This window comes from Tachypleus tridentatus, chromosome 1 (genome assembly GCF_004210375.1).
Source record: "Tachypleus tridentatus isolate NWPU-2018 chromosome 1, ASM421037v1, whole genome shotgun sequence".
Classification (NCBI taxonomy): domain Eukaryota; kingdom Metazoa; phylum Arthropoda; class Merostomata; order Xiphosura; family Limulidae; genus Tachypleus; species Tachypleus tridentatus.
This window is the reverse complement of record NC_134825.1, coordinates 11,599,975-11,611,399: the sequence shown is the minus strand read 5'-3', so window position 1 is coordinate 11,611,399 and position 11,425 is coordinate 11,599,975. Positions and strand designations below refer to the sequence as shown.

General features: G+C 30.8%; 1 long non-coding RNA gene across 1 annotated transcript; it reads left to right on the top strand.

The window, feature by feature from the left end:
* The first annotated feature begins 4,215 nt into the window (after window positions 1–4,215).
* Window positions 4,216–11,043, top strand: LOC143240715 (uncharacterized). The gene is made up of 3 exons (XR_013021907.1): window positions 4,216–4,377; window positions 9,628–9,725; window positions 10,735–11,043. It is a non-coding gene; the product is annotated as an uncharacterized LOC143240715 (long non-coding RNA).
* Window positions 11,044–11,425: the final 382 nt, after the last annotated feature.

Here is an 11,425-nt window from a genome sequence, read left to right as displayed (position 1 = left end):
TTAAATATTCAACAGTCAATGCCTTTGCAACTCATTGGAATTCTTAGCTGCAGTTGTTTTGGTCTCTAATATCTCATCCTCAAGCATTAGCAGTAGATACTTTGTCAGAGCTGGGCAGGCTTACGTCTGCATGCCTTTCTCCCCATTCAGCTATTGCTCTAAGTTCTGACTATGGTTTGTTCTCTTGGTTGCACCATGTTGACCAGCTCAAATGTGGTTTTTGCTTCTTCAGTATCTGCAGGAATGTTCAACTGTCTCTTCCACATTGGCAATGTTTATTGAGACAATAATGATCAGACATTTTCCATCCAAATGTTCAGAAACTCAGTCTTCTTGCTTGGAAATTGTGTAGTCCTTAACTTGACATAAAGGTTTAACTTTTAAGATTTCTCTGTATTTAACTTAATTTCTCTGTAGGACAACCATGACCATTTATCAATGTAAATGGAATATTTACCATCACTTGTGTATTAAAATCTTTTTAAACTTTCATCTAACAGTTTCTACCCTATCCCATTTTATGATTTGGGTGTATGAGAAGGGTCTTGCTTCATTTACAGTGGCTCTATATAAGGCATTTTTATCTACTACTTTTAAGTATTTCAAATAATGGGAAGGTTTTTGAATATCCAGTTCTATCAGGTCAACTAAAATCCTTTTGTATTCTTTGTCCCAAATAACCTTATCAGTTACTGAATTAGGATTTTACACTTGTTTTACAGGCACTGTTTTATTCTCCTTTTGAGCCTTTAGCTTTGTGTTCTTTGTTTTACTTTCTCTGAAGTTGTATTTTTTTTTGTTAACTTATGAAGTCAGTGATTGGAGTTGTTTGCAATCCATGTTAATAGGACTCTATTATTCCACATTTGTCCTGCTTTCTCCCACAGATTTTTTCTTCCCAAGATTCTGACAATCAGGGAAGGGGAAAGATCCCTTTAACCAATCCCTTTGCCAGCTATTTCTCATCTCTGTGACTGCTCCAATCCTGATCATTTGTACATCCTGTCAGGACCCTCAAGTGTTATATGGCTCATACTAACTCATTTTAATGTGCTATGAATCAAATCTTCTTTCATTAGGATTGTTTTACTTTCCATGACCTATCTCTCATTACCCTAAAGAGGTGGCTTCATAAATTGATTCACATGGCCAATAATGAATTATTGTTACAGGAGAAGAATCTTTTGCATGTCACCAGATTCATCATATCTTTGTCATTAGCTACCTGGTTGAATTGCTCTCTGGAATATATTGTGTGCTGGTATGTGAGCTACTTCTAATACTTTATCTCATTACTTACATGATCTGACAGTTTCCTCTTTTGAGGGGTTTCAACTACCCCCCAGTAGCTATTTTGATCATGTGTGTTAAACTAACCAGAGGTTAGTGTTTGCAATTATATACACTTTCATTTCCAGGTTCCCCTTATTTTCCACAGCATCCCACTCTGTGGCAAGTGTTACCCAGGCAGGTATGCTTTCTCTTCTGAATTCTGCACTAGCAACCATTTTCACTATAATTACTACAGGTTGCAAATCTCTGAAATGGTGTGTTCCATAAGACCATCTAGGCACTTAGCAGTCTTCAGGTTGAATAAATCAGGATTGGTTTGCTTTTAAAAATGTAGGAAACTTTATTCACTGTTCCTCAGGGCTCCCCATTGTGTACCCCCTCCCCTTCCCGACTCTACTAGTGGAACTCAGGAGTCCTTATTTTTCACACTTTTCAGCTTTTCCTCTATTTTGAAGGAGAGGAGGAAGTTGGGGATACTGTTATTTGGGTCCCTGAATGTTTTTCCCAGATGTCAGTAAGAATGGCACCGACCTTTGTGGAAGTATATTCATGATTCCAATTGAGATTTAATACAAAACTGTTTGGTTGGGGTATGCATAATCCTTTTCTTTGATCAATTATCATTTTGTATATTGTTTATGGAAGGAGATCCACTGTCTCCAATTAATTCCAAACATGAAGGATGAATGTTCATAATTCCAGACCAGATGATTTCTGTTCCCTTGGTTGAGCACAGCATACATGATCCTGTCACTCACAGCCTGGGATGTTGCCTTTTGGACTTCTTCAGGTGGAAGAGAAAATTTATCCACTTAGATGTTATTGCTTTCTTGTGATTCAGTGGTGGGATGTAAGTACCATGACCCCTTAATTCCAACCCCAAGTTGTGGAACCTTGACTGTCTGGTTGGGGCTGGCCTATACTGATGATTTCTCATATTCTGTTTCACATTTGATATTAGAACTAAATTACAGGTAAAAATCATACATGTTCTGTATGTATTGTGGTTTCCCACCTTTTGTACCATTTTATTTTAGTATACTTCTGTATTATGGAGATTCTTTCTATATGGATCATGCTTACATTGGCTCCTTTGCCTTCTCGGTGTGGGATTCTATCCATATTGTCAGTGGATTCTAAGTACATTTTGGACTTTAACATTTTCCTAAACTGAAAATGTTATTTCCAACAATACCTACTTTCACTATACTTTCCTACCCTGCCTCCCCACTAATATCTGTTTTATATCTCGTAAAAGTGATTACATTATCTGAATGAGATGCTTATATACAGTACCTAGATAGAGGGTGCATTAAAGTTGGTGGAGAATTTTGCAAATTAGAATTTGCAAAGGGCATTTAAGAGAGGTATAAAAGACTGGAGCAAGCATTTTCTATGTTTATATGAGCAAAGAGTGGAAAACCTTGAGATCAAGAAATGGCTATATTGTCAGCAGAGGCAAGTATTATTGGAAATACATTTTAAGTTTAAGAAAGTGTTAACTTTCATTAGGCTGAAGACTGTTAACAACTTGGTAAGAATATAATTGTTGTCTAATTTTAAGCCACATATGTTCGATACTTTAGTGGATGTGGCAAGTAGTTAGTAGAGCAATTCCCTGAAGCAATTCTTATACCATTTAGGGAGTTAAAACTCTCATATGACAAACATTACATTGTAGAATATGGCTGTTAGGTAGTCCAGTAAAGTTTTATTACCCCTCTAAGAGTTCAACATTTCATTTTTTGTAACTAAACATTAGGCTAGCAGATTAGAATGTACAAAATCAATTACATTAGTTCAAAGAAATTACCTCCCATTGTCTCAGTGATAACTCTGTGGAGTTGTGATGGGGAAAAAAATTATTTGGTACTTCTGATGTGTACAGCACAAATAGCTTATTACACACACACAAACACTCAAATGTTTTCTTTTTGTAAATTGTTGACCAATTCATTAATCAATTAGTCTATGAAGCTAAGCCTAACTGTCTTAATTATTGCTTAAATTTACAATTCTTGATAAGCTTATAAACTGACTGTACTCTCTGAATGGTTTACAAAATTTTCTGAATGTGTAGGTATTCTTTGCAAGCAAGATAAAAATAAGCATATGAGCATTAAGCCTTGTGCTTGCAACTTTTAACTCTCAGTACATGCTCAGTCAATTTGACTGACAATGTGACCTCTAATTAAGTGTATAGATTTGATGCTATTAACTTTTAATATAGTGTGTATATCTTTGTGAAATTTGGCAGTCTATCAGCAAACATTAAGTTTTTCACATACAAAAAATATCTTTTTTGTAAAGTATTTTTTTAATATACTCAAAAAAAAATTTGTCCATGAATATATTGAGTATTTGTTTTGATTAATCCATTTACGAAGTGATTTTGAGAGGGAAAAAGTACTTTTAAGTTTAACATGAAAATCACTTGGTACTTGAATTAGTATAAAGAAATGCTATATATATTTGCAGACAAAGTTTTAGTAAAAATACTTCATTAAAAGTTTTTATTTTTTGTGAACAAAAGTCTTATGTTTACTAAAGTCTGTTAAAATTTCTGAAGATACATAGTATATTAGTAAGCTATAGTAGAAAACTACAGTGATTGCAAAATGTTGCAAGGTCAATAAATTCAACTTGTCTTCATAACCAGAGAATTAAGCTTGTAAACACATTCAAAATGAAGACATAAATCACACCTCTAGTACAAAGTTACTTTAATGTTTATTTTGTTCCAGCTAAATATTATGTACCTTGTAGTAACTTTTTGTGCATTTTAATAGTTTCTTTTTATGTGCATGTTTGATGATGGAATAACTGATTATATGTAAAGTTTTATAATGTATTGTTTGAGTTTTTTAAGACCATAAACATTTTATTAACAGCATACATACAGGTTAGTCATCTTTTTTCTTCTCAGAGGATGTTACTATGATTCTTTTTATAGAAGCGACAATCTGTCTCAAAATCACCTCCACATCCCAAAAACAGATTGCTGAGTTCAATGAAGAAAATGATGATGATGTTAAACCTGCTGTGATAAAAGAAAGAGAGAAAGTTGCTCAAAGCTCTGAAAAGGTAAAACTGATAATAATTCACTAATTGCAGGAATTTTCTTTATTGATGAAGTTATTTGATGAATTTTTGAGTTTCTTAGTTTTTACATAAGCCCATACAGTCTCAAAAGTGTTCATATTGGGGCTTTATTGTGACTATTCTATTTCTCTTTATTGTCAAGATATTAACATTTTGCTATATGTGTGGAATGTTTCATTATTGTTTTGCTGAGAAATGAATCCCCCTACCTAATCAGTTGTATTTTTTTGAGGAATGGTATGATTAATCAGAATTTCAGGTATTTGTCAACAGTAAAGGTCAACATGTATATAAAATATAGAACAATAAATCAAGAAGTAAAGCAAGCAATTACCCCTTTTTCTCTATAATCTTTGTACTTGGTTGCTGCTGGACATAGGTTGCTAAGCTTTTTAAAATTTTGCTTGTGGAGAATATATTAAAAAAAATTTGTAGGCCATATATATACACTTGAATAACCAAAAAAATCAAGTAACTACACTGATACCATAGAATTCCACTATAATTTTTTATGCTTAGTAACTAAGATGTATTTAGATTTTTAAAAATATGAAACTTCGAGCAGACAAAAGAAAACACTAAACTTATTGAAAGTGTTGGATTGAAAGAATGTTTTAGCCTTTTCACAGATTACAGTGGCAGGAATAAATATTCTGGGGACATTCTAAGCTGTTGATTGGTCATTCACATATCAAATATTGAATAAGTGTATATAAGGGACCATTTTTAAAAATAGAAAGATGAATGGGGCCACAGTGTATGGTTCAATATATAAGGTGTATTTCAGCAAAATTAAAAGATGAGGTTATAACTATATTCTAGTTTGTCAACATTGGTAATTTGAGTTCACAATTTGCATAAAACTATACTTATTTTAACATCACAATCATCTATATTTAAATGTGTTCTTTTAATATTTACTTTTATATTAAGAAATTAACTCGTATAATATTACTTTAAATTATCTATAATTTGATTCCAAAATTATTCACATAAATTCATAAAATAGGAATTTAATAAAATTTTGAATGCAAGTAAACAAATGCAATGCCTTTGAACCCTAACCCATTGTAAGAGTACTATCGATTTAACTTTTATCAAGAAATGCTTAATCAAGTCTGTATTCAAATTTAACTTGTTACACCTCACAAATTGACGTATTTTCTTTTACAGAAAAAAGAAATTAAAACAATGATGTTCTTATCATCAATGCAATCAGTATTATTGTAAAACTTTGATATTCTAAATGTTGACTGCCAATGCATGTTACCTAAACTGCCTAGTTTAATTGATACCAAAGTAGATGTATTTTCTGATAGCCAATATCACCAATATGGTCATATACCAGTCCAAACAATATGTATATTATCAGTTTCAGTACATCTCTAATTTTTAACTATAGAAATACCACAGAAAATTCAATATTATAAAAGGGTAGAATGTTTGGAGATGTGCCACAAGATAAAACACACAAGGAAAGAAGAATCTTATTTCTCAATCACTATTTCAAAGTATCAGCATTTTAAGTTATTTTTCAAGCACTTTTCCAACTGTATACAAACTTATAATGTTAATGTAACTATACTCTATATGTATAACAGCAATTTGTAAACAGATACAATATTAGACAATCATAGAAACAGTGAAGAAATGAATATAAAAGGCAAATACTACTGGAATACCAGCTCTTTATTATGTAAAAAGTTTTCTGTAGAAGAGTATAATCATGAACTAACAGTACACAATGTGTTTCATTGCCATTCAACCAACTGGAAAGTGCAACACCACTATAAAGCCTATAAAAATACAGGCATTATACTATGCCCATTAGTAATAGTGAAAATCCAGTCATGGCTATCATAACTGAAATACTACATGACTAACATGGAGAAATCAAGTTGTTGCAAAACTATTTTTCCATAGAAACTATTAAAAGAGCGTATATGAAATTGAAAGCAAATAATACAAAAACACTGTGGTACAAAATCAGATGCTCTGTAAGTAATGTTAATATTCTGAATATGTTCTTTATGAGACAGACTATGATTACAGATCTTGCAAGTGATCTTACTCTAAGTACAAGTGTGAATGTTATCTTGGAAACAGCAAGGCACACATGAACATGAATGGTTGCCAGAAATGCTGCTGAGAAGATGCAACTATTTCAAAAGTATGAAATGGACATTAACTAATAAATGTGGTTCGAATTTTTTGCTCTTTACTGATTAATCAGAATTTCAGGTATTTGTCAACAGTAAAGGTGCCATCAGGTATTTGTAAATTATCAACTCTATTTGCATATATGCATATCTAAATTTCTACTGATCCAACACCCATAGATCACTGTAGATGTTGAACATTGACTATGATGCTATTTTCCCCACTGCCATCAAACAAACTGCAGTTAATTGTTGCCAAACTGCTTAAATGTAGATTCATCAGTAAAGAGCAAAAAATTTGAACCAACTTGATTTCTCCATGTTAGTCATGTAGTATTTCAGTTATGATAGCCATGACTGGATTTTCACTATTACTAATGGGCATAGTATAATGCCTGTATTTTTATAGGCTTTATAGTGGTGTTGCACTTTCCAGTTGGTTGAATGGCAATGAAACACATTGTGTACTGTTAGTTCATGATTATACTCTTCTACAGAAACTTTTACATAATAAAGAGCTGGTATTCCAGTAGTATTTGCCTTTTATATTCATTTCTTCACTGTTTCTATGATTGTCTAATATTGTATCTGTTTACAAATTGCTGTTATACATATAGAGTATAGTTACATTAACATTATAAGTTTGTATACAGTTGGAAAAGTGCTTGAAAAATAACTTAAAATGTTGATACTTTGAAATAGTGATTGAGAAATAAGATTCTTCTTTCCTTGTGTGTTTTTATCTTGTGGCACATATCCAAACATTCTACCCTTTTATAATATTGAATTTTCTGTGGTATTTCTATAGTTAAAAATTAGAGATGTACTGAAACTGATAATATACATATTGTTTGGACTGGTATATGACCGTATTGGTAATATTGGCTATCAGAAAATACATCTACTTTGTATCAATTAAACTAGGCAGTTTAGGTAACATGCATTGGCAGTCAACATTTAGAATATCAAAGTTTTACAATAATACTGATTGCATTGATGATAAGAACATCATTGTTTTAATTTCTTTTTTTCTGTAAAAGAAAATACATCAATTTGTGAGGTGTAACAAGTTAAATTTGAATACAGACTTGATTAAGCATTTCTTGATAAAAGTTAAATCGATAGTACTTCTACAATGGGTTAGGGTTCAAAGGCATTGCATTTGTTTACTTGCATTCAAAATTTTATTAAATTCCTATTTTATGAATTTATGTGAATAATTTTGGAATCAAATTATAGATTATAATTTAAAGTAATATTATATGAGTTAATTTCTTAATATAAAAGTAAATATTAAAAGAACACATTTAAATATAGGTGATTGTGATGTTAAAATAAGTATAGTTTTATGCAAATTGTGAACTCAAATTACCAATGTTGACAAACTAGAATATAGTTATAACCTCATCTTTTAATTTTGCTGAGATACACCTTATATATTGAACCATACACTGTGGCCCCATTCATCTTTCTATTTTAAAAATGGTCCCTTATATACACTTATTCAATATTTGATATGTGAATGACCAATCAACAGCTTAGAATGTCCCCAGAATATTTATTCCTGCCACTGTAATCTGTGAAAAGGCTAAAACATTCTTTCAATCCAACACTTTCAATAAGTTTAGTGTTTTCTTTTGTCTGCTTTCAAGTTTCATATTTTTAAAATCTAAATACATCTTAGTTACTAAGCATAAAAATTATAGTGGAATTCTATGGTATCAGTGTAGTTACTTGATTTTTTGGTTATTCAAGTGTATATATATGGCCTACAATTTTTTTTAATATATTCTCCACAAGCAAAATTTTAAAAAGCTTAGCAACCTATGTCCAGCAGCAACCAAGTACAAAGATTGTAGAGAAAAAGGGGTAATTGCTTGCTTTACTTCTTGATTTATTGTTCTATATTTTATGAAATGCAAGGTTAATAATTTGTTTCTAAATGGTAATAACCTACATACATATATAGTAATTGAAATGTGACCATGTCACAAAGTACTAGTCCACAAAAAACAAAAGAAAAGCTTCCATCTTTTCAGGTTTGTTCTAAAATGTGTTTTTTTTTCAATTTGTACCTAAAGATAACTTCAAAAATGAGTAAAATTTTATGTCCCATGGCAGAAAAATTAAATCATCCATATTATTGAGTACTTCTGTTATAGGAACATATGAATATAGACTTACAGCATAGAAACTGATTAGACTTTTCTCTGTTTAAACTCATATTTTTATCTTAAAACATTCCTGATTAACAAACACACCCCTTGAACCCTTATTTTAATGTTTCAGTGTACTGGAGAAATGCGTTTAAAAATACCTTTTTTTTTCAAAATTGATTTTTAAAGTAACGTTTTGTTGCTGGGCAGGTAAACACATCATGAAATATATGATATGAGTTCTAAAACTTTGATTTAATACAGAACTTTTAAAATATCACAGATGGTTCCAAAAATTAGCTTGTTGGCTTACAAATTTATTCTTCAAACGTATCTGTGTTTATAATATTATACACTGTACTTAGAACTTGAACTTCATAGTTTATCTGTGTACATAGTACATAATTCTGTGTACATAATTCTTAAATTCAGGAGATTTTCAATAATGTAAAAATTTTGGTAAGACAAAACAATATGCTTAAGATATTTCAATTTACCTTTGGAAGGAAATTCATAAACTGTAGAAAAAATGGACTTGTGTATTTATATAAAGCTAAGTGAATGTACATTCTACAGATCATATTTGTTTTGTTTATAACATTAGTTTCAACATACAATCCATGGATGTGCTCTTAAACTATGAGTATTTACAAATATCCCTTTGATAATAATGTCAGTATACTACTTATTTTGCTGTTTACAAAAAATACCATTTGATACTTTAATGTCTTTCAGAAAGTCTGTATGAAACTCCCTTGGTAAAGTTTCATAACCAAAATGGTAGGGAATAAAATGTTTTATGTAACCTGAGGGCTTGTTCTGTGACAGTTAATGAAAAGCTTGTGTTTTAAGGGTTAGTGGTCCTTGTTTATGGTTTATAAAGTTGTCATTTTGATGCTATGGTTTTATGTTGACAGGAATCTGAAGAAGAAAGTGTGAAGAAGAAGAAAAAGAAGCACAAAAGCATAAAAAACACAAAAAACATAAGAAGCAAAAGAAACACAAGAAGGAAGAGGTAAATCAGTAGCTTGTGCAACGTTCTTACCGTTTAATGGGAACTTTGAAATATTTGTCAGTCAGTCAGGAAAAATGTATTTTTACAGTTAATTGTACTCTGCTCTTTAAATGACAGTGGGTGAACTTTTTATCATGTATTTAGTGGATTTTGTAAAACTTTTGTCAGCACTTCACTAATCAAAATTAGATTTCATAATGTCTAAAATTTTTAGAACAGAAAGTTGAGAGGTATTAAAATAATGAATATACAAGTTTAAGTAAAGAACAATTAAGAAATATCTAATTTTTACCAAAATAAGTGAGCGAAAAACTACCAGAGCTGTAATTAGAAGTGCTGTTTGAGTAATGTGACTTTTTGTGCAGTTCATATTTTGTCAGTATCATTAAGATTTCATTAACCTGTTATGTTTAAATGTATATGAAATTCTGTCTTAAGAGCACTGAGGAAACAGTAAGATAGTAAAAAGAAAGTGCAGTTATGTAATGTAACAAATTTAGAATTTACACCCTGAATTGTTTTTGTTATTTTACTTCTAGTACTCTTGCATGGGTGTGAAAATAAAACTGAGTTTAATAAAAAACAGAGATCAAATAACAGCCAATGTCAAAACTACATTATTTTAACTTGCACTCTTGGATTCTTAGTAAACAAAAATGTTAATGTATATTGGGATACCAATCTCGCAAAACATTAATCAAGTGAATAATGTCACCTGGCTCTACATGTTTGTTTTAATCACCTGTTTCATTAAATTTCTGATTTTCATTTTGAGTCTCCAAAACATGTTTTTGGGTGTGTTTTCTTGTAATAGCCTTTCTTGTATAAGTAATTTGTGGGAGTTTTAGTTTTCAAGATTGTTTAAGCAGTTGTGTTGATTTTTACCATCAAAGCTTAATTTTAGAAAACTACATTGAAGGCTATTTATGGTTAATGTAACAACTTGTAACCATCGGGAACTACACAATAGCACAAACTTTATGGTCAGCTCAAATATGCTTTCTGATAGGCACGGAGGCAAAGTTCTGAGTCAAGAAATGAGAACTTGGAAGAGCTAGAGAAGAAACAAACAGAGAGAGCACTACATATATCTAGAAAACAGGAAATAAGTGTCCATGAAACTGAATAAGGAGCTGTTTCTGTATGTATTCTCTTGTGAATAGACATGCTTTTCACCCATGTCTGATGGCTTAATCATCATTTTCTGTCAATAATATTTTGTATTATTATTATTGAGGTGATTTGAACTTAACACTAGTAGTAATTGATTTGTAGTTGTAAAACCTAAAGAAATAAATTTGTTTGTGTTGTTGAAAAACTGTTTCTTAATGTAGTTTGCTAGGTTTATGTTAAACACACTGGAAATGCTACTCTCAATTTTGTAGTAAGAGGAGAAACTTTGCTGTAAAGAAACTTATCTTTATTTCTAAGAATAAAAACAAATGTCTTGCAAAGATACAAATTCACTGAGCCTAATGTTATTACATGTATCAAAGTCCAGAAAAGTATAAGGAAAAATCTTTTTTCATGTAATATTATTTTACAGAGGTTGCATTAGTATTCAATAATTGAAATTTTGATTAATTTTTAGTTTTGCAAAACTACAATATTGGAAACACTTCTGGTATTTACCTCTCTCGATAACTTACATTTTCTACCAACTATCTTTATAGTAAATTTTAACTTTTGTAAAAATAATT